At 43.0% G+C, this 18,215-nt stretch overlaps 1 long non-coding RNA gene across 4 annotated transcripts in view; it reads right to left on the reverse strand.

Annotated features, from left to right (window-relative positions):
* The window catches only part of LOC144319154 (uncharacterized), a 47,036-nt gene extending 34,887 nt beyond the window's left edge, over positions 1 to 12,149 (reverse strand). For all 4 annotated transcript variants that reach the window (XR_013385076.1, XR_013385074.1, XR_013385077.1 and 1 more), the window contains exon 1: positions 12,011 to 12,149. This is a non-coding gene — a long non-coding RNA (uncharacterized LOC144319154). The remainder of the gene's footprint in view (positions 1 to 12,010) is intronic.
* Positions 12,150 to 18,215: the final 6,066 nt, after the last annotated feature.

The raw sequence follows: 18,215 nt of genomic DNA on the forward strand, positions 1-18,215 counted from the left end.
TCTTTGAACCAAATATGAGTCCTTATATCTCTCACTTGAACTTATTTTCCTTCCATGTGAAGGAGTTGGAAGATCAGAAAAAAGGAGGTCTTCATAAGAACTAGAAATTATTCCATGTACAGTGTCTTCAATTCTCTCAATTTTGCTTCATTTACTAGATGCTCCTTGTAAAAGGGACTCCTTTCTATAGGACAAAAGATGTAAATGAGCCCCTACACTTGAGTTATGACAGGGTGTATTTGTCGGTAGAGGCCAGCTGCTGTAACAAACAATCCCAACATCCTAGTAACTTAACAATAAAACTTTATATCTTTCTTACATCATATCCTGTGGTAAAGTAAATCCTTGGCCACCCCTCCAGCTGAAAGATGGTGTCTTTTCCCTTTCCCCTTCAAGCTGGGTTGGCCCATGACTGACTTGATCAGTGGAATTTGGCAGAAATGATGCTGTGACAGGTCTAGCCTTCTTCTTTTTTTTTTTTTTTTAAGATTTTATTTATTTATTCATGAGAGACACAAAGAGAGGCAGAGACATAGGCAGAGGGAGAAGTAGGTTCCCCGTGAGGAGCCTAATGAGGGACTCAGTGTAGGACCCTGGGATCATGACCTGAGCCAAAGGCAGACACTCAACCACTGAGCCACCCAGGTGCCGCTGGTCTAGCCTTTAAGGGGGTGAATAGCCTCTGGCTACACACTTGGGTGGAAGCCAAACCCCATGTAAGAAGTCAGATTACCTGGAAACTTCCATGCTATGAAGAAACCCAAGCTAGCCAGAAGTAGAGTTCGAGTGAAAAGAGAGAGAGGCAGAGAGACAAAAAGAGATGGGCAGGGGAGCAGGGGTGCCAGCTAACATCTAGCTTTTTCAGCCATCTCAGCCCAGGTACCTATTTGTGTACAAAGAAGCCATCCTGAACATTCCAGTCCCCTATCTTACATCCCTTGCCTGAGTTCTCCTGAGTCCCTTGTAATGATTGACTAGAGTGTACTGTTAAGACCCAAACTCTAAGAGCCAAATTGCCTAGATCTAAACTCAGGCTCTACCACTTACTAGCTGTGGGCAAGTCACTTGGCCTCTCTGGTTCTCAGATTCTTCACCTGCAAATATGAATAATAAGAGTATCTATCCACTTCACAGAGTTACTCTGAAGACTGAATCAGTTCAAATATGTCAAGCAATTGTTGTAGTAACTGTTACAAATGTTAGCTGCTATTGATGTGAGCATGACCAGCAGGGATAAGATTGCTACTGAGTTCTGATCAGTTGAACTGGCTTAGAACCTGACTGGTCCCAATATCAGTGAGTGTTAGTAGTTATCCTAGAATGGGTTCCCCACAAGCAGACCTCAAAACAAGGGGATTCACATGAAAGTAGTTTCTTAGCTGTGCTCTCAAGAAAACCCCGTGTGGCTAGGAGGGTGGGATTGGAAGGGAAGTAGGTCAGGTATGGGCATGGCCTCATCAAACAGAGTAGTTTCTACCTATGCAGCAGAACCTAATCCTAACTAAACACTGATATATGCTCACACCCCATGGCTTGCGGTCCCTGATATCTTAATATTAGTGCTAGCTAACTTTTACTGAGCACACGCCACATTCGAGGTACTGTGCCAAGTACTTTACATACATTTTCTCATCCAATTTCCAAAATCTGATGAGCTATTACAACTTCATGATAGGTCCTAACAGGCAAATGATACACCAAAGTTTCCATTTAAGTAAGTATCTGATGAAGTTCATTAGATTCTGCAGATGAAATGTCCTCAGGTACTTTATCTACCTCTAAATTATGTCTGAGAGATATTACATTTACGTGTAAACACACTGGCCGACACAAACTTCTCTAGTGTAGTGAAAACTGGAACATGCTTATGGGTAATAAGTGCAGGGCTATTCATTCTTAGGTGAGAGTAAGAGGGTGTAACCGTGATGTGGCTTGAGGCACCTGGTCTGCCAAGGCCCAAGGTCAGTGATGGGCCCTAGCTTTCATCCTGAGCCCAACTCTGATTAGGCAGCTCTGAGAGCAAAGGCTGAGGCTATCCACGCTTAGGTGAAGACTGCAGCCATCGATTAGTCATATCTGCAGGGCCATAAGACTGTGTCTTTGTCCCTTCAGCTGCTATAACAAAAATACCATAAACTGAGGGAACTTATAAACAACAGAAGTTTATTTCTCTCTGGAGGCTGGAAAGTTTAAGATCAAGACACGGTCAGATCTGGTGTCTGGTGAGAGCTCTCCTCCTGTTTCACAGACAAGCCCCTTTCTTACTGTGTCTTCACATGCTGGAAGGAGAGGGGGAGCACTCTAGGTCCTCTTTCATGAGGACCCTAATCCCATGGAGAGGTCTCCCCCCACCCCCCAAGGCCCCACCTCCTAATACCACGGCCTTGGGTAGCCGACTCCATATGAATGGGGTGGGGGCACAAGCATCCAGATCACAGCAGCCTGGACATGAACTGTATGTGCCAAACCTGTGAGAGCACATCAACTTGCGGAGGGCTACCTCCTAATTCCATTTTGCAGATAAGAAGGGGAGGTTGGAAGTGAAGTCACTTCCTCAAGGTCGCAGAGACAAAGGCAGAACCGCACACCCAAACTTGTTGCCAGGGCTGGCGTCTGCAATCACCAGCTTATTATGACAGCCTCCTAATTTGACACCAGCGCCTGCATGGCCCTCCGGCTGGAAGGGGACAGTGCCAGGTGCCTCCGGCTCAGGCTATACAGCCTCCCTTAACACCCAGGATCCAGTGCCTTCTCTGCCCGCGCCGCCCCCCAACACACTCCCTCTGACCCCAGGATTCCTAGCACCCAGGGACCCCAGCCTCCCAGGCAGGATGGGGCCTCGCGGTGGCCTGGCTGCAGCCCTGCCTGTCCACCTCCTTGACCCCAGCCCCCGCTGCAGGGCCCGCAATCAGGCCAGAGCTGCACCGGCCAGCGGCCCCTGCAAGCCAGGCTCGGCTATTGATCCCAGCGCTGCCCACAGCCGCCTCTGCCAGGAGAGGCAATTTACCACCAGCTCGGAGGTCACGGGAGGGACCCAGCCGGCAGCCTGCCGGCACTTTATGCCGCTATAAAAACCATTTAAAGGGCCACTTTGTGAGCCGCAGCGCTGCTTTCACCGGAGGAGGGGGGAGCAGCGGAAGCCGCGTGCCCGCAAGCCTCCCATCAAGCCCCCAGTCGGGCTGGATACCCCGGAACCTCTGCTGCCCCTCCTCGTATTCGCCTACCGAGAGGCTGCAGGAGCTTAGCGCCTGTGCCCCCGGCTGGGTGAGCTGGAGGGGAGCCTGATGCCCCCAAACCCGACTAACTCCCACCTCTCCGACGGATCATCCCCAAGTGCCTGCGCCCTGCTGCGTGCCTGGCACCCCTGAGCGCTCCGCTTCCTCTGCCACTTTTAGCATCTCCGCAAGGGCGTGGGTGCTATTATCATAATGCCCATTTGTCAGGAAAAACCCGAGGCTCAGGGGAAGTTAAGTGACTTGCTCCAGACCTCACAACCAGCAAGGAGCAAAGCCTGGATTTAAACTTGGAAAGTCCAACTCCAAAGCGGATGGTCTTGATTTAATCACTAGGTGACTGCTCAGCACCCATATTTTGAATAAGACTATCACTTTGATGAGGGCACAGAAGGCAAGCTGAGGGCAAAGCCCAAGCTGACACCCCCCAAGTGCCTCCCCCCCCCCCCCACTCCCAGGTGGGATAGGTGTGACATTCCTCAGGCACTCCTGGCTGCCCTAAAGCTAAGGGAAGGGAAAACAAATGGTTAACTAATAGAGATCACAGTCCAGCAAGACATGAATCTCGCTCAGTTTACAAAACATCTTAGTGATTTACAAGAAAAAAAGCATTCTTATCAATAACCTAACTTCCAGAAGGAAACTTCCAACTGTCTTAATGTTAATGCTTTACTAGAAGGAAATATAACCTTAACTTGACAATGGCAAGGCCTCTAATATCTTGAATGTCCTCTTTAGCATACAAAAGTTCTTTTGAGGGGATCCCTGGGTGGCTCAGCAGTTAAGTGCCTGCCTTCGGCCTAGGGCGTGATTCTGGAGTCCAGGGATTGAGTCCCCATGTCAGGCTCCCTGCGTGGAGCCTGCTTCTCCCTCTGCCTGTGTCTGTGCCTCTCTCTCTCTCTCTCTCTCTCTCTCTCTCTCTGTGTGTGTGTGTCTCATGAATAAATAAAATCTTTTTTAAAAAGTTCTTTTGAAAACCTTCCTTTTACCTGGGTCCCCCCACACACTCCCAAGTATATAGTCAGTCACCCCTTAAAACCCCAGTGCAACAGCTTTTTCTGCCCATGGGTCCTGTACCCACACTTTAATAAAACCACCTTTTTACCACCAAAGATGTCTCAAGAATTCTTTCTTGGCTGTTAACTCTGGACCTCACCCACATTCCAAAATAAATCAACTTCAACCTCGAAAGGCAGCTCTTAAGTAGAACATGGTTTACCAGCCACAAAGGGGAAGACCTTGGGGTGTACCTTGGCAATGAGGGGTAAGGAACCACTCCCAGCAACCCAGGCTGTCTCCTCCTCCCACCTTCCAGCTCCTAAATGCCCTTCCCACTCCCATCTGCCTGTTCAACTACCTCCACCTGCAGGTAGAGTTGGTCACTGTTTCTTTTGGGCAACCGCTGAATTCATTCATTCCTTCCTTCATTGGGTGAGTCATTCTGCAAGCGTGTATTGATTTATGCTCTGTGCCAAGAGCACAGAATTGGGCTGCAGGCCCAGGGACACAACATTCCTACAGTCTAGTGAAGGAGACAGACGGTTAAGCAGGCAATTGTAATGAGGATGGACGCATAGTTGAAAGGGGAGGGAAGCCAGAAAGGCTGCTGGAGCCAGGGCCATTCAAATTACAATCCCAAGGATGAGCAGAAATTACCCAGGCTAAGAAGGGTGGAGAAATATGTTCCAGGCAGAGGGAATAGCATGGACAAAGGCCCAGGGGTGAGCATCAGCATGGCACAAAATCTCCCTCATCAGTTAGTTACTAGAGCAACCCAGCCAGGTTTCCTATATAGCTGGAGCAGAAAATGAGAGAAGCCAATGAATGTATTCCTTCTAATTTTGGTCCCACTACCTCCATTCTTTGAGATGGACAACTGAGGTGGTCTCAATCTTCGGCAAAGTGTTGTAAGGTTTTATGCCACTGTAAAAGCTTGTTATAGCTTGGGGACAGGAGCCTTACCTTCGGCATAGGAAAATCTGAGGCACTTCTGGGGAGGAGGTGAGGTGAGGTATAGCAGGTGAGGAAGTGAGGCCAGGTCACCATGGGCCTTGTAAGCCAGGTTAACTCATTTGGCCTTTCTCAAACAAAGGGCAAATGGCAAATCATCAAAGGGCTGAGTGATGGGGAGCTGACCAGATTCTCCTCCTGCACAGGCACTCTGGGGACAGAGTGACAGCCTGCCTGCTTTTAGGTTCCTAGGAAGCCTGGGGCAAAAAAAAAAAAAAGTCATGCTTCTCAGTTTAGAAATCATGTGAGTTCTTTAAAAATGAAATTTTCGGGGGCTGGGGAGGAAGGCAATCTCTTCAAAAGCCAAGGAAGAAGAGAGTGTTTCTGGCCAGCGTCATCCCATAGGTCTCTCGGTACCTGTTGACCCCACAGGAAGAACCAGAGGGAAGGGATCAGGCCAGAGCTACCCTTACTTTGCCAACCTTCCCAACCGCTTCAAGCTGCCACATCAGTGTCCTCTCCCTTACAGAGACCAATGAGCCCTTCAGCTTCTGCCTCCCTGCCTCAGGATCCCTGAGCACCTTTACACTCTAGTCCTGAGGCTCACTACTGCCTCCGCAGAGCATCCTACCTCATGGGTTCAATCTAACTTTTCTCCCCAAGCCCTAAATTCCACACCACCCTGGGTTTTCCAAGGCTTAATTCTACCTATTGTCTCACTTTTCTTGAGTCTTCAGTATTTTTCCATTCTCTCTCTGCTAGGAAGCATCCTTGCGTGTCCTGAGCCTTTCCCTCAGCCCCCTACCACCTTTCTTTCTCCACCATCACACATTCCTCTAGAAAAGCAACCTCTGTTCATGGTCCCTGCTTCCTCTAAGCTATCTGTCTAATGCCAAGAAAGCCACCAATTCTTAAGCATTTGCTCTCTGCCAACTCTGTGTCATGAGCTCATCCATTTCTTATATGACTGTGTGAATTATGATCATCCTCATTTTACAGATAGAGAAACTGAGGCTCCAGGGTGGCAGGATGAATTAAATTGCTCAGTCATGCTACTGGCCCTAAACCCTGCCTCTCTGCCTTCCACGAGGACAGCCACCCATCTTATCCCTGCTGTACCCCTGGTAGATTTGAGGCACTCAATAAATATTTGTTGAATGAATGAATGTTCAAATTCATTAGTGATTTTTTTGCTAGCTTGTCTGGAGCCTTTCCTGTAAAGTTTTATGATTTAGTAACAAATACATTTGGTAGTAATGTTGTATGTATCATAGTGTCTCATAATCCCAGAATTCCTTTATGAATTAAGTATCTTGAAAAATAAAATAGAGTGGAATTCAATGCAATTCTGAACCCCTCTATCTCATGTCTTCATCCTTGCTGTCAAAAGGCAATGCCTTCTTAAACAGGTGAGAATGCCAGCTACATATTAATTTGGTTTTAGCTTGTAAAATATACTCAGGCATGCACGGTACAAAACAAAACAAAATTCAAGAAGGAGACAAAAATAATCAAAAGGAATGAATTTGGTAAATCCTATACAAAATGCAGCAGGTCTGAGAATATTTTGGGGGAGAAACACACATTAAAGAAAGGTTATTCAGGAGACAGAAGAGAGAAAAGACATCCAAAAGAATGAAACAGGGCAGCCCGGGTGGCTCGGTGGTTTAGTGCCCCCTTCAGCCCAGGGTGTGATCCCGGAGACCTGGGATCGAGTCCCACGTCGGGCTCCCTGCATGGAGCCTTCTCCCACTGCCTGCATCTCTACCTCTCTCTTTCTCTGTGTCTCTCATGAATAAATAAATAAATAAATAATCTTTAAAAAAAATGAAACAGTACAAACTTAGACAACGTTTCAAAGAAATAAAAAAATTAAGTAAAAAATTTCCTTAGGCCAATGGAAGAAAATGGCCGTAGATTGACATATAGAGTCAGCTAGGTGAACGGTCAATAGAAAAATTGCTGCTGCCAGTCAGAATGAGTTAGGTTCTGCTGCAGTAAAACCCTCCACTCTCAGTGGCTTAACATAGAGGTTATTTCTCAGTCACTCCACATTTCCAGCACACATTGAGTGCAGCTACACTCCATATCATATTCATCCTAGGACCCAGGCTGATAATACAGCCCTCAACTGGAATATTACTGAAATGTGGTAAACCATGTGTTAATGTTGATAGGTTCTGCTTAGAAGTGACACATGTCACTTCTGCTCACATATGATTGACAGAAGCAAATCTCAATGTTTTGCTTGAGCTTAACAGGGCAGGGATATATAACTCTCCCACAAGGAGGGCAGCATATAATAACCTTCCACTTCAGGAAAACTGGATTTAGGCAAATGGTTAATACTCTACTTCCTTCCTCCTTCCCTATATATACACCTTCTTCTAGGTCACAAATTCTAATATGTATAAAACCACTAGGAGACAAGTTTCAATGTAGTTTCTGGGATCTACCTCCAGAGAGGGTGATTTAGAAGATCTGGGGTGGTCCCCTAGGACACGCATAGCCACTCTGGGTGGCCTTGATGTCTGGTGGCATATGGCCCATTTTGAGAAACACTGATTTAACCTTAGATGGAAACTACTATCTTCTCCAAATGACCTTTCCTCATTCCTTGCTCAAGATGCATGCAACAAAAGACTCAAAATATCAGTGACTTGGGCAAAATGGAGATTTATTTTTCTCTTGCAAAAGTAAGAGGTCTTGAAAAGAGGAGTCCCAGAAAAAAAAAAAAAAAAGAGGAGTCCCGGATTGCTCTGGTAACTCCTTGGTTATCAGCAACCCAGCCTCCTAATGTTCCATTATCCTTAGTCACTTCATGGTCCAGGATGGCTGCTTGTGCTTAGCCATTACATCCATATTCTAGGCAACCAGAGGAAGGATAGGAGGAAAGAAGCATGCATCCCTTACTTTTTAAGGAGACTTTCTGGAAACCCTACCTATTTCCTCTTGCATCTCAGTAGTCACTCAGTTAATCACATGGCCAAGAGATTATCTACAAGAGAAAATTGAATTTTGTTACTAAGGAGAAGGAGTAGGCTTCTGACAGTCTCTGCCACACTGTTTGCCATTCTGCAGTTTTCAGTAGTGTTGACATCCCTACCTTACGCTACTTCCTTACCCTGCAATCAGTCTCTGGGGTGCTGCCCTTCCCTGCTACATCAGCCATCAGGCCAAGACTTCTAACTTTGGGGGGCTGACTTCTCTCCTCCTCTACCTCAAATATAATAATCTCTCAGCTTTCTGCTCGTCTTGCCCAGAGGTGGTATGTGAACCACACCCAGCAAAAAGACATGTTTTGCTTGGCCCATAAAGGGTTGCTCTTACTGTTTTTGAATTAATTCATCTGCAACATTTACATCAAACTAAAACATTTCTATACAACAAAAGAAACAAGCAACAGAATAAAGAGGCAACATCCTACACAATGAGAAAAAATATTTGCAAACCATGTATCAGATAACGGTTAATGTCCAAAAAATATGTAAAGAACATACAGCTTAATAGCAAAAAAAAAAAAAAGAAAGAAAGAAAGAAAGAAAGAAAGAAAGAAAGAAAGAAAGAAAGAAAGAAAAAAGGAAAAATGGGCAGAGGATCTGAATAGACATTTTTCCAAAGAAGACATACAAATGGCCAATAGGCACAAGCAAAAATGCTCACCATCATTAATCATCAGGGAAACACAAGTCAAAAACACAGTGAGATATCACCTCACATCTGTTACAATGGCTGGTATCAAAACAACAAGAGAGAGGGGCACCTGTCTGGCTCAGTCAGTAGAACGTGCCATTCTTGAGCCCCACTTTGGGTGTAGAGATTAAATAAATAAATTTTTTTAAAAAGACAAGAAATAACAAATGCTGGCAAGGTTTGACAAAACAGAACTCCAGACTGTTGTTGGTGGGAATGTAAATTGATGGAAGCCACTGTGGAAAACAGAATGGAAGTTCCTCAAAAAATTAAAAATAGAGCTACCATATGATCCAGCAACTCCATATCTGGGTATGCATCCGAAGGAAATGAAATCACTATTTCGAATAGGTATCTGCACCCCCAGTTTCCTCACAGAACTATTTACAATAGCAAAATATGGAAACGACCTAAGTGTCTGTCAACAGATGAACAGATAAAGAAACTCTCTTCCTCTCTCTCCAACTCTCTCTCCCTCTCTCCCTTTCTCTCTCTCTCTCTCTCTCTCTCTCTCTCACACACACACACACACACACACACACACACACACACACACTGGAATATTATTCAGCCAAAAAAGGAAGGAAATCTTGTCATTTGTGACAACATGGATGTAGCCTCAGGGCATTATGTTTAGTGAAATAAATCCGAAAAACAATGATCTTCATTTTATGTGGAATCTAAAATAAAAGCAAAGTCATAGAAATAGGGAGTAGAAAGGTGGTTGCTAGGAGTTGGGGGTAGGGGAAATGGGGGCTGTTGGTCAAAGAGTACAAACTTCCAGTTAGATGGACAAGCTCTGGGGAGCTAATATTCATTCAGGTTGGTGACTAGTTAACCACAGAGTATTACATACTTGAAAATTGCTGAGAGAGTAGATCTTAAATGTTCTCACTACATACACAATTTTTAAAAAGATTTTATGTATTTATTCATGAGAGACACAGAGAGAGAGGCAGAGACATAGGCAGAGGGAGAAGCAGGCTCCATGCAGAGAGCCCGATGTGAGACTCGATCCTGGGACTCCAGGATCACACTCTGAGCCGAAGGCAGACACTCAACTGCTGAGCCACCCAGGCGTCCTTACATACACAATTATAATTATGTGGAGATGATGGATATGTTAACTAACCTTATCGTGGTAATTGTTTTGCAATATATATCTATATAAAATCATCACACACACAAAAAAGAAATCATTACATTGACACTTTAAACTTACACAATGTTACATGTGAGTTATATCTTAATAAAACTGGGGGAAAACAATAATTAAAAAATAAGTCCAAGGGATCCCTGGGTGGCTCAGCTGTTTAGCGCCTGCGTTTGGCCCAGGGCGTGATCCTGGAGTCCCGGGATCCAGTCCCACATCAGGCTCCCTGCGTGGAGCCTGCTTCTCCCTCTGCCTGTGTCTCTGCCACTCTCTCTCTTATGAATAAATAAATAATTTTTTAAAGTCCATTTCACATGGGAATCCACATTACTGAATGCTCTAAAAAACTTGCAAGATCAGGCCACACAAGGCTCACATTCCTTTATGGCCACAGCCAGCTCAGTTGAGTACAGCTGCCCCTGCAGATGAAGCCTTAGTCCCACTGTGTCCCCCTGCCTTCCTAATGCTACTTCTGCTACTGAATCAGTGACCCTAAAGCTCTGTATTTTCTCTTGGAAGGATCTTAGCTTAGGTCACACCTACACTCAAATAACAACTTAAATCCAAAGCAACCATGATCTCTTACCTAATTTCAATCCTGCATTTCTAACATCTATAAATCTCTCCTGCTTCCAAGACCATTTTCACATGGTCCATGATTCTGCTTGGTCTGTGAACATCAGGCTAGTCAACTTACCTGTTTTTTAAGAAAGTCATTCTAAGAGACAGTAACATCATGAGCCCCCTGGGTAGGATGCATTGAGAAGAACACACCACTTCTGTGGTATTCTCACCAAAAATGCATAACCTCAATTCAATCGTGAGACAACATCAGACAAAATCAGATTGAGAGACATCCTACAAAACGTATGACAGGTGCTCATCAAAAGTGTCAAGATTATGAAAGACAAGAAACAAAAGAAACATAACAACTGGGACGTCTGGGTGGCTCAGTGATTGAATGTCTGCCTTTGGCTGAGTTCGTGATCCCAGGGTCCTGGGATCAAGTCCCACATCGAGCTCCCTGCAGGGAGCCAGCTTCTCCCTCTGCCTATGTCTCTGCCTCTCTCTGTGTGTGTTCCTCATGAATAAATAAATAAAATCATTAAAAAAAAAAAAGAAACATAACTACTAAATGCAATGCAGGATCCTGGAACAGAGAAAAAGCACCAGGGGAGGGGGGAATATTGGCGAAATTTGAGTAAGACCTGCAGTTTGCTTAGCAGAACTGCACTAATGTTCATTTCCTGGTTTTGAAAACTAGACTAGGATTACATTAAGATATCAATATTAAGGGAAGGTGTATGACGGGTCCATAGGAACTCTATACCATTTTTTCAACTTTTCTGTGAATCTGAAAATTATTTCTAATGAAAAGTTAAAAACAAATTTGTTATAAAAATATTTATCTTGGGGTGCCTGGGGGGCTCAGTTGGTTAATACCAGACTCTTGATTTTGGCTCAGGTCATGATCTCAGCTTAGCATGGAGTCTGCTTGAGATTCTCTCTCTCTCTCTCTCTCTCTCTCTCTCCCATCTGCCCCTCCTCCCCTCAAACAAACCAATAAATAAATCTTTAAAAAATATATATTTATCTCATGGGATAAGTCATGTTAAAAAAATTACATACATAAAGAATGTAGGTGCTGTATCTTGATCCCCCTGTCCGCTCCTCCCTGCAGAGCCTAGCACAGTGGTCTGCCTTCTGCAAGTTCTCAATATTCCACATACTGAATTAGCTTGGGGTGGGGGGAAGGGGAACTAACTTTGTATTAGTAACACCATTTCATTCTTATGATAATCCCACGAGGACGGCATTATTATCCTTATTTTACAGATGAGGTCACTGAAGTACAAAAGGGTTTACAGCTTGCTCACTTGAACGCAATTTGTTTCTGAAATCACTCTCGCCCCCAGCACTTCCAGCCCAGGGGAGCACCTAACTGCTCTCCCCAGCACCCCACTCCCAGCCCCACCCTTACCAGCTTCCCGGTTTGTGCTTTCAGGAAAGAGGGCTGCTTCTGCTAGCTTCCCTGCTGTAGCACTTGGATTTCATTAACAAGCACAATTGTAATTGAACTTTTATTCACCAGCCACAGCTTGGCAATTTTTCAAGTTCTCCCAAGCTCGAAGCCTATGCTCACTTCCTTTGGGTGGACAGAGAGAAAGGAAAGCAAACCTCAATCCACATTCCTAGGGCCGTGTACCCAGCTCTTGTGCTCGTTTCTGTGTCTCCCTGTGTTCCCAGGACACTGTGCACTTAGTAATTTCTAAAGAAGGCTGTTAGATTCGGATGGTAATCACAGCCCCCTTCTGGCTCATTCCCTGGACTCTTGGCCTCATTAGAAATCCTCTCGTTGCCTGCTTCCAGCCTCTCGCTTGCAAGTAGATGCTGGCCTCTGCTCTCTTTCCTGCCAGAATCTTAAGGCACCTCATTTGCTTTTTTTCTTAATGTAACATTTATTGTCGTTTCCCTCCTGTTCTCTGATTATAGTAGGAATACATGTTTGTTGCAGAAAAATGTGAAAACATGGAAAATCACAAAGAGAATAAAACTCAACCATAATGCCACCAGCCAGAAATAAGCACTGCTATATATGGAGATGTAAGTAGTGGCCCTTGACTTTCTTAAATATGGCTTTTGTGCAAATTGCACATTATATATAAAAGTCCCTAATCTAGAGATCCAAAATGCAAGTAAAATAGGAGCATCTGTTTTCACCACACTGCACAATTCGAGGGAACATTGTTCATATTGGTCCGTGGGAATGACACCCCCTGAAGTTGTGCAGTGCACAATCTATGCAGCTGAACTTGGCAGTCATATTACAGGGCTTAGAAAGATGACACAAAGTGAATTATAGGTAAATTAAAGGACCAGAGCAGCTCTTGGGAACTGTTACAATGCAAGGATATGGAACCAGTATTGCCAGAATCATGTGATTTTTCCAAAAGAGGATAGAAATCTGGATTTTAAAATAAAACCACCAATTTTTAAAAAGATTTTTATTTATTTATTCGTGAGAGAGAGGCAGAGACACAGGCAGAGTGAGAAGCAGGCTCCATGCAGGGAACCTGATGTGGGATTCGATCCCGGGTCTCCAGGATCATGCCCTGGGCTGAAGGCGGTGCTAAATCACTGAGCCACCTGGGCTGCCCCAAACCACCAATTTTTAAATGCTGGTAACTAATTCACTTTTAAAAACCTGCTGTACAGGGATCCCTGGGTGGCGCAGCGGTTTGGCGCCTGCCTTTGGCCCAGGGCGCGATCCTGGAGACCCGGGATCGAATCCCACGTCGGGCTCCCGGTGCATGGAGCCTGCTTCTCCCTCTGCCTGTGTCTCTGCCTCTCTCTCTCTCTCTCTGTGTGACTATCATAAATAAAAAAATTAAAAAAATAAAAAATAAAAAAAAATAAAAACCTGCTGTACAAAACAAATAGGCCTAATCTGAACTGTGAGGTATCTCATGAAGCTTCTCCTCCGCCTTCTTTCTCCTACACCTGTCATCCTTGCTTTCTCCATGGGGTGGCCTCAAGAGCTCTATTCCTAGGCAGGGAGCCTCACTCTAATTGTCCTGTGTTTGGGCACCAGGGGGTGGAGGGGTGAGGAGGCAGTCAGCAAGGGCCCCACTTATCCCTTGCCACTAAGACAATGAGATGACAGTTTCCTCTGCCACTTGGCTAGCATTTCATCCCTCTTCTACAAATGGATCATCAGCATATTCTTTTCAACCACCACATAACATAGGAACCTCTCTTTGAGAGCCGCCTGGGTGGCTCAGCTGGTTAAGTGTCAGACTCTCGATTTTGTTTTTGGTTTTGTTTTTTTTTTTTTCAGACTCTCGATTTTGGTTCTGGTCATAATCTCAGGGTTGTGAGACTGAGCCCTATGTCATGCACTGGGCATGGAGCCTGCTTAAGATTCTCTCCCTCCCTCTCCCTTTGACCCTTCCCTCCCCCTCCCTATCCCCTCCCCCCACCCACTCATTCCCTCTCTGAAAAAACAAATCAAACAAGCAAACAATAACAACAACAACCTCTCTTTGAGAGGAATTTTGGTGAGTACAATGTATAGTAACATTTGAGCCACCCAGGAATCTTTTCATTGATGCCTCAGATGAGTGTTTAGGTGCAAGATTTAAGGTTGGGGGCTCCTAACCACTAGCCTGGGCGGGCTCCCAGGAAGAGTAGGGAAGGGACAGCAGGTCCTGGGTAAGGGAAGATGCTCAAGACCATTTTCCCATATGTCTCTCCTAAGGGGGACAGTTGATGTGTTCTTTTCTTTGATGACATGATTCATTCATGTAGTTATTTCAGTAAGATGTGTCCCACCCACTGGGCTATGAGCTACATGAGAGTAAGAAATGAATTCAGTTTCGTGCCCTGGCATGTCTCTGGTGCCCAGCAGAGGCGTGAGTACAAAGTAGGTACTCAGTGACCACTACTGAGTGATCCATGATGTCAACAATCCTCCTACCCCAGACTCAGGAAAAGCATCTCTAAATAACCCCCTCCTTCATATGAGATTTATAGCAACCATAAGTCAGGATTTTCATTGTTTTTAGCTCTCTAGGAATAGAAATCCTTTGTGATATGTGAGCCTACAGTTTCACTTTCAGAGAACCAACCTCCAAAGATACTTTTAGCAGACCGTTATGCATAAAAGTGGGAAACTTTGTAAACACTCCTTCAATATTTTTACCCATGCCTATGTGCAAATATAGTATTTAATATCTCAAAATTGTGTCTCTCCCACAACCACATGTTATAACTATTTTCCTGGGATGTAAACATTTTTCTTTTAACATTGTTTTTAACAACTACATAGAATTCCACTGCATGAATGTACCATAATTATATTTCCTGGTGATGGGCATAAAGATTGTTTCTAATTTTTTGATATTGTAAATACATTGTCCAGAAAAAGCTTACCCATAGCTCTGGTTATTTATTTGTATTATTTACATGATAAATTTATTTATTTATATTATAATATTTTATGTTAAACTACCTGGTCAAAGAGTATGCCAGTTTTGATGCACAAGTTACCCCACATAAATTTGTACCAAAGTTTCACATACTGTGCATGAGTGCTCATTTCTCCACCCCCTCATCCATAATAGATTCAGAGCCAGATTATGGGGTGAGACACCTAAACACTCACCTAGGGCATCAACGAAAGCATCCCCAGGAGACTCAAATGTTACTGAATATCCTAATCACCAAAACCCTCAAAGAGAGGTTCTAATGTGGCTGGAAGAAATATGCTGAGCCATTTAAAGGAGGGTTGAAGCCCCTCAAGAGGCTTACTTAACTAACAATTAGATGGTCATTAACCTGCTGTCTAAGGAAAGTGGGTCCAAATCACTACAGGGATATTATTTTGCATATTGGAGCATGCAAGTTCAGGGCCAGAGCCAAACTGCTGGGGCACAGAGAGAGGCTGAATACTACTGTGAATGGGCTTCCTCAGACACTCTCCTTTTTAACTACTGAACAAATGCTTAATGGGCATTGGTTTTAATCATGTATTTTGTATTAACTGGAAGGATATCTGTGGTAAACTGATAACTAATAAAAGTAAACCAAAGAACAATATCTTTTGTACTCCTCACTTTTTAAAAAATTTATTGTTCCTTTAAATTTTTTGAGAGAGAGCGAGCCCATGTAAGCAAGGGGAAATGCAGAAGAAGAGGGAGAGAGAGAATCTCCAGCAGACTTCCCACTGAGCACAGAGCCCCAGGCAGGGCTTAATCTCACAACCCCAAGATCATGACCTGAGCTAAGAGTTGGATGCTTAACCAACTGAGCCACTGTATTCTCCACTTTTTAAAAAGATTTTATTTATTTATTCATAAGAGACACACAGAAAGAGGCAGAGACATAGGCAGAGGGAGAAGCAGGCCCCCTGTGGGTCCTGATCCCAGGACCTTGGGATCACAACCTGAGCCAAAGGCAGACGCTTAACCACTGAGCCACCCAGGTGTCCCATACTCCCCACTTTTTAAAGAGAGCTTCCATAAGCACTCATATGTTTCCATCTGCTTATATAAGCAAAGGAAAATATGGAAGATAATATACAACATTTTAACAAGGCGTATTAGGAATATTTAGTCTGTTGAGGGGAAGAAAAGTTTATTAATTTTATTTTATATGCTTGAATTATGTCAGTTGTTTTAATTGCATCAACAAGAACATACAATTTGTGTAACTCAAATGTTCAACTTTTTAAATTAGATCTGAAGAGACACCAAGTAGCATGCCCAGAAGAGGCCACATCTCAGATTGTCTCCAGCTAGATATTATTATTTTTGAAAATCTTTGCTTAAAAACTGGCAGTATTAAATACTGATCTTATGAGGATTATAATAGGCATCTCTTTTTGCTCTTGACCATATGGGATTATGTCTAGTATTTTGCTTTTAAGTTAATGTGGAAGTTGTTTTAAGATAGAAATTCTTCATCCTATTAAGGAAGTAGTACTTCTTTATTCTGAGTTTACCTAGAGTAGTTAAGAAAAATGCATATTAATGACTACTCATTTATGAAACAAAATCTACAGAGTTGATCATTTGGCTTCCCTCTGTACTTATTGATATAATCAGATGTGTTGATAACTTTCCTAATATCAAACCATCCTTGCATTACAAGACTAAGCTTGATTGGGTCATGCTTTATTGTATTGTTAGTGCTAGAACAGATTTGGTTAGAATTGATTTGATGATGCTTTATTTAGGGTTTTTATATCAGTATTAATAAGAAAGTTTGGTTCGTAATATTTCTTTCTTGTGATGTCTATAATCAGATTTTGCTATCAGTTATGTTAGCTTCATAAAACAATTTGAGGAACTTTTCTTCTTTTTGTTTGCTCTACCTACTCAGGTAGTCTGGAAATGACTTATTATTTATATATTTAAAAAAAAAAACCCTCATTTGTAGGTACACCTGGCTAGCTTAGTCAGTAAAGCATGTGACTCTTGATCTTGAGGTCATGCGTTTAAGCGCTACATTGGCCATGGAGCCTACTTACACAAAAAAATAAATAAGAAATTAAAAATAAAAACAAAGAGGCACCTGGGTGGCTCAGTTGGTTAAACATCCTACTCTTGATTTTGGTTCGGGTCATGATCTCAGGGTTCTGAGATAGAGTCCCACATTAGGCTCTGAAATAGGGAGATTCTTTCTCTCCCTTCTGCTTGTCTTCCCACCCGCCTTGCACACTCTAATGAATAAGTGAATGAATGAATGAATTAATTAATTAATAACTCATCCATAACATTATCTGAGCATTGACTCTTTCAGAGAAGTGGAGTTTTGTTTGTTTATACCTTTCACTATTTCTTTCAGGGCTACTGGTCCATCTACATTTTCCATTTCTTTCTTAAGTCAGTTTCACTCATTTTGTATCTTCCTTGAAAAGAAGCTAATTCATCCAGACTTTTAAATTCATTTACAATATATTGTAGTATATCCTTTGGTAATTCTTATAAAAGATCCTCTAATTCCACACATCTGGTTCCTTTTCCATTCTGAATTCTACTTATTTTCTTAGTTTCCCAAAGGTCTGTCTATTTCACTGGCTGTTTTAAAGAACCAGGTCTTATATTTAGCTATCAATGTTTTCTGGTCTTAGATTTTTTTTATTTCAGTTTGGTTGGGTTTTTTTTTTTTTTTAAGTGCTGTCCTGATTTCCTTGTATTTGTTTTGTTGACCTTCTCTTCCTAATTCTTGAGGTCAATATTCATTTCATTTGTTTTCTCTTTACTTGTTTAATGGCTAAAACATTTAAGACAATTATTTTTCCTGAATCCAGCTTTAGCTTATCCCATAAAACCAAAGATGTTACATTTCACTTCCACTTTCTTTGAAATGGTTTATATGCACAGCTGAGTTTTTAGGAGAGAGTTTTTATGGCTGTTGTTGTTTTTTCTTTTTAAATAACTCTTTCAGAGATTATTTTAGACTAAAAATAGGTTCATTATACAAAATAAAAATAAGAATTTCATCCAGAATTCACCACTCAGATGGTTATATACATCGTTTTAACCACTGGTGCATACAGCTGCTTCTTTCCTTAAAAAAAAAAAAAATCATATTATCTATATTACGTTAAAAGCCTCTCTTTCCTAGATATTGTATGTTGGTTATTAAGACCTCCTGCTACTACTCTTCAGGGGTTGTGAACT

Source organism: Canis aureus, chromosome 8 (genome assembly GCF_053574225.1).
Source record: "Canis aureus isolate CA01 chromosome 8, VMU_Caureus_v.1.0, whole genome shotgun sequence".
Taxonomy (NCBI): Eukaryota; Metazoa; Chordata; class Mammalia; order Carnivora; family Canidae; genus Canis; species Canis aureus.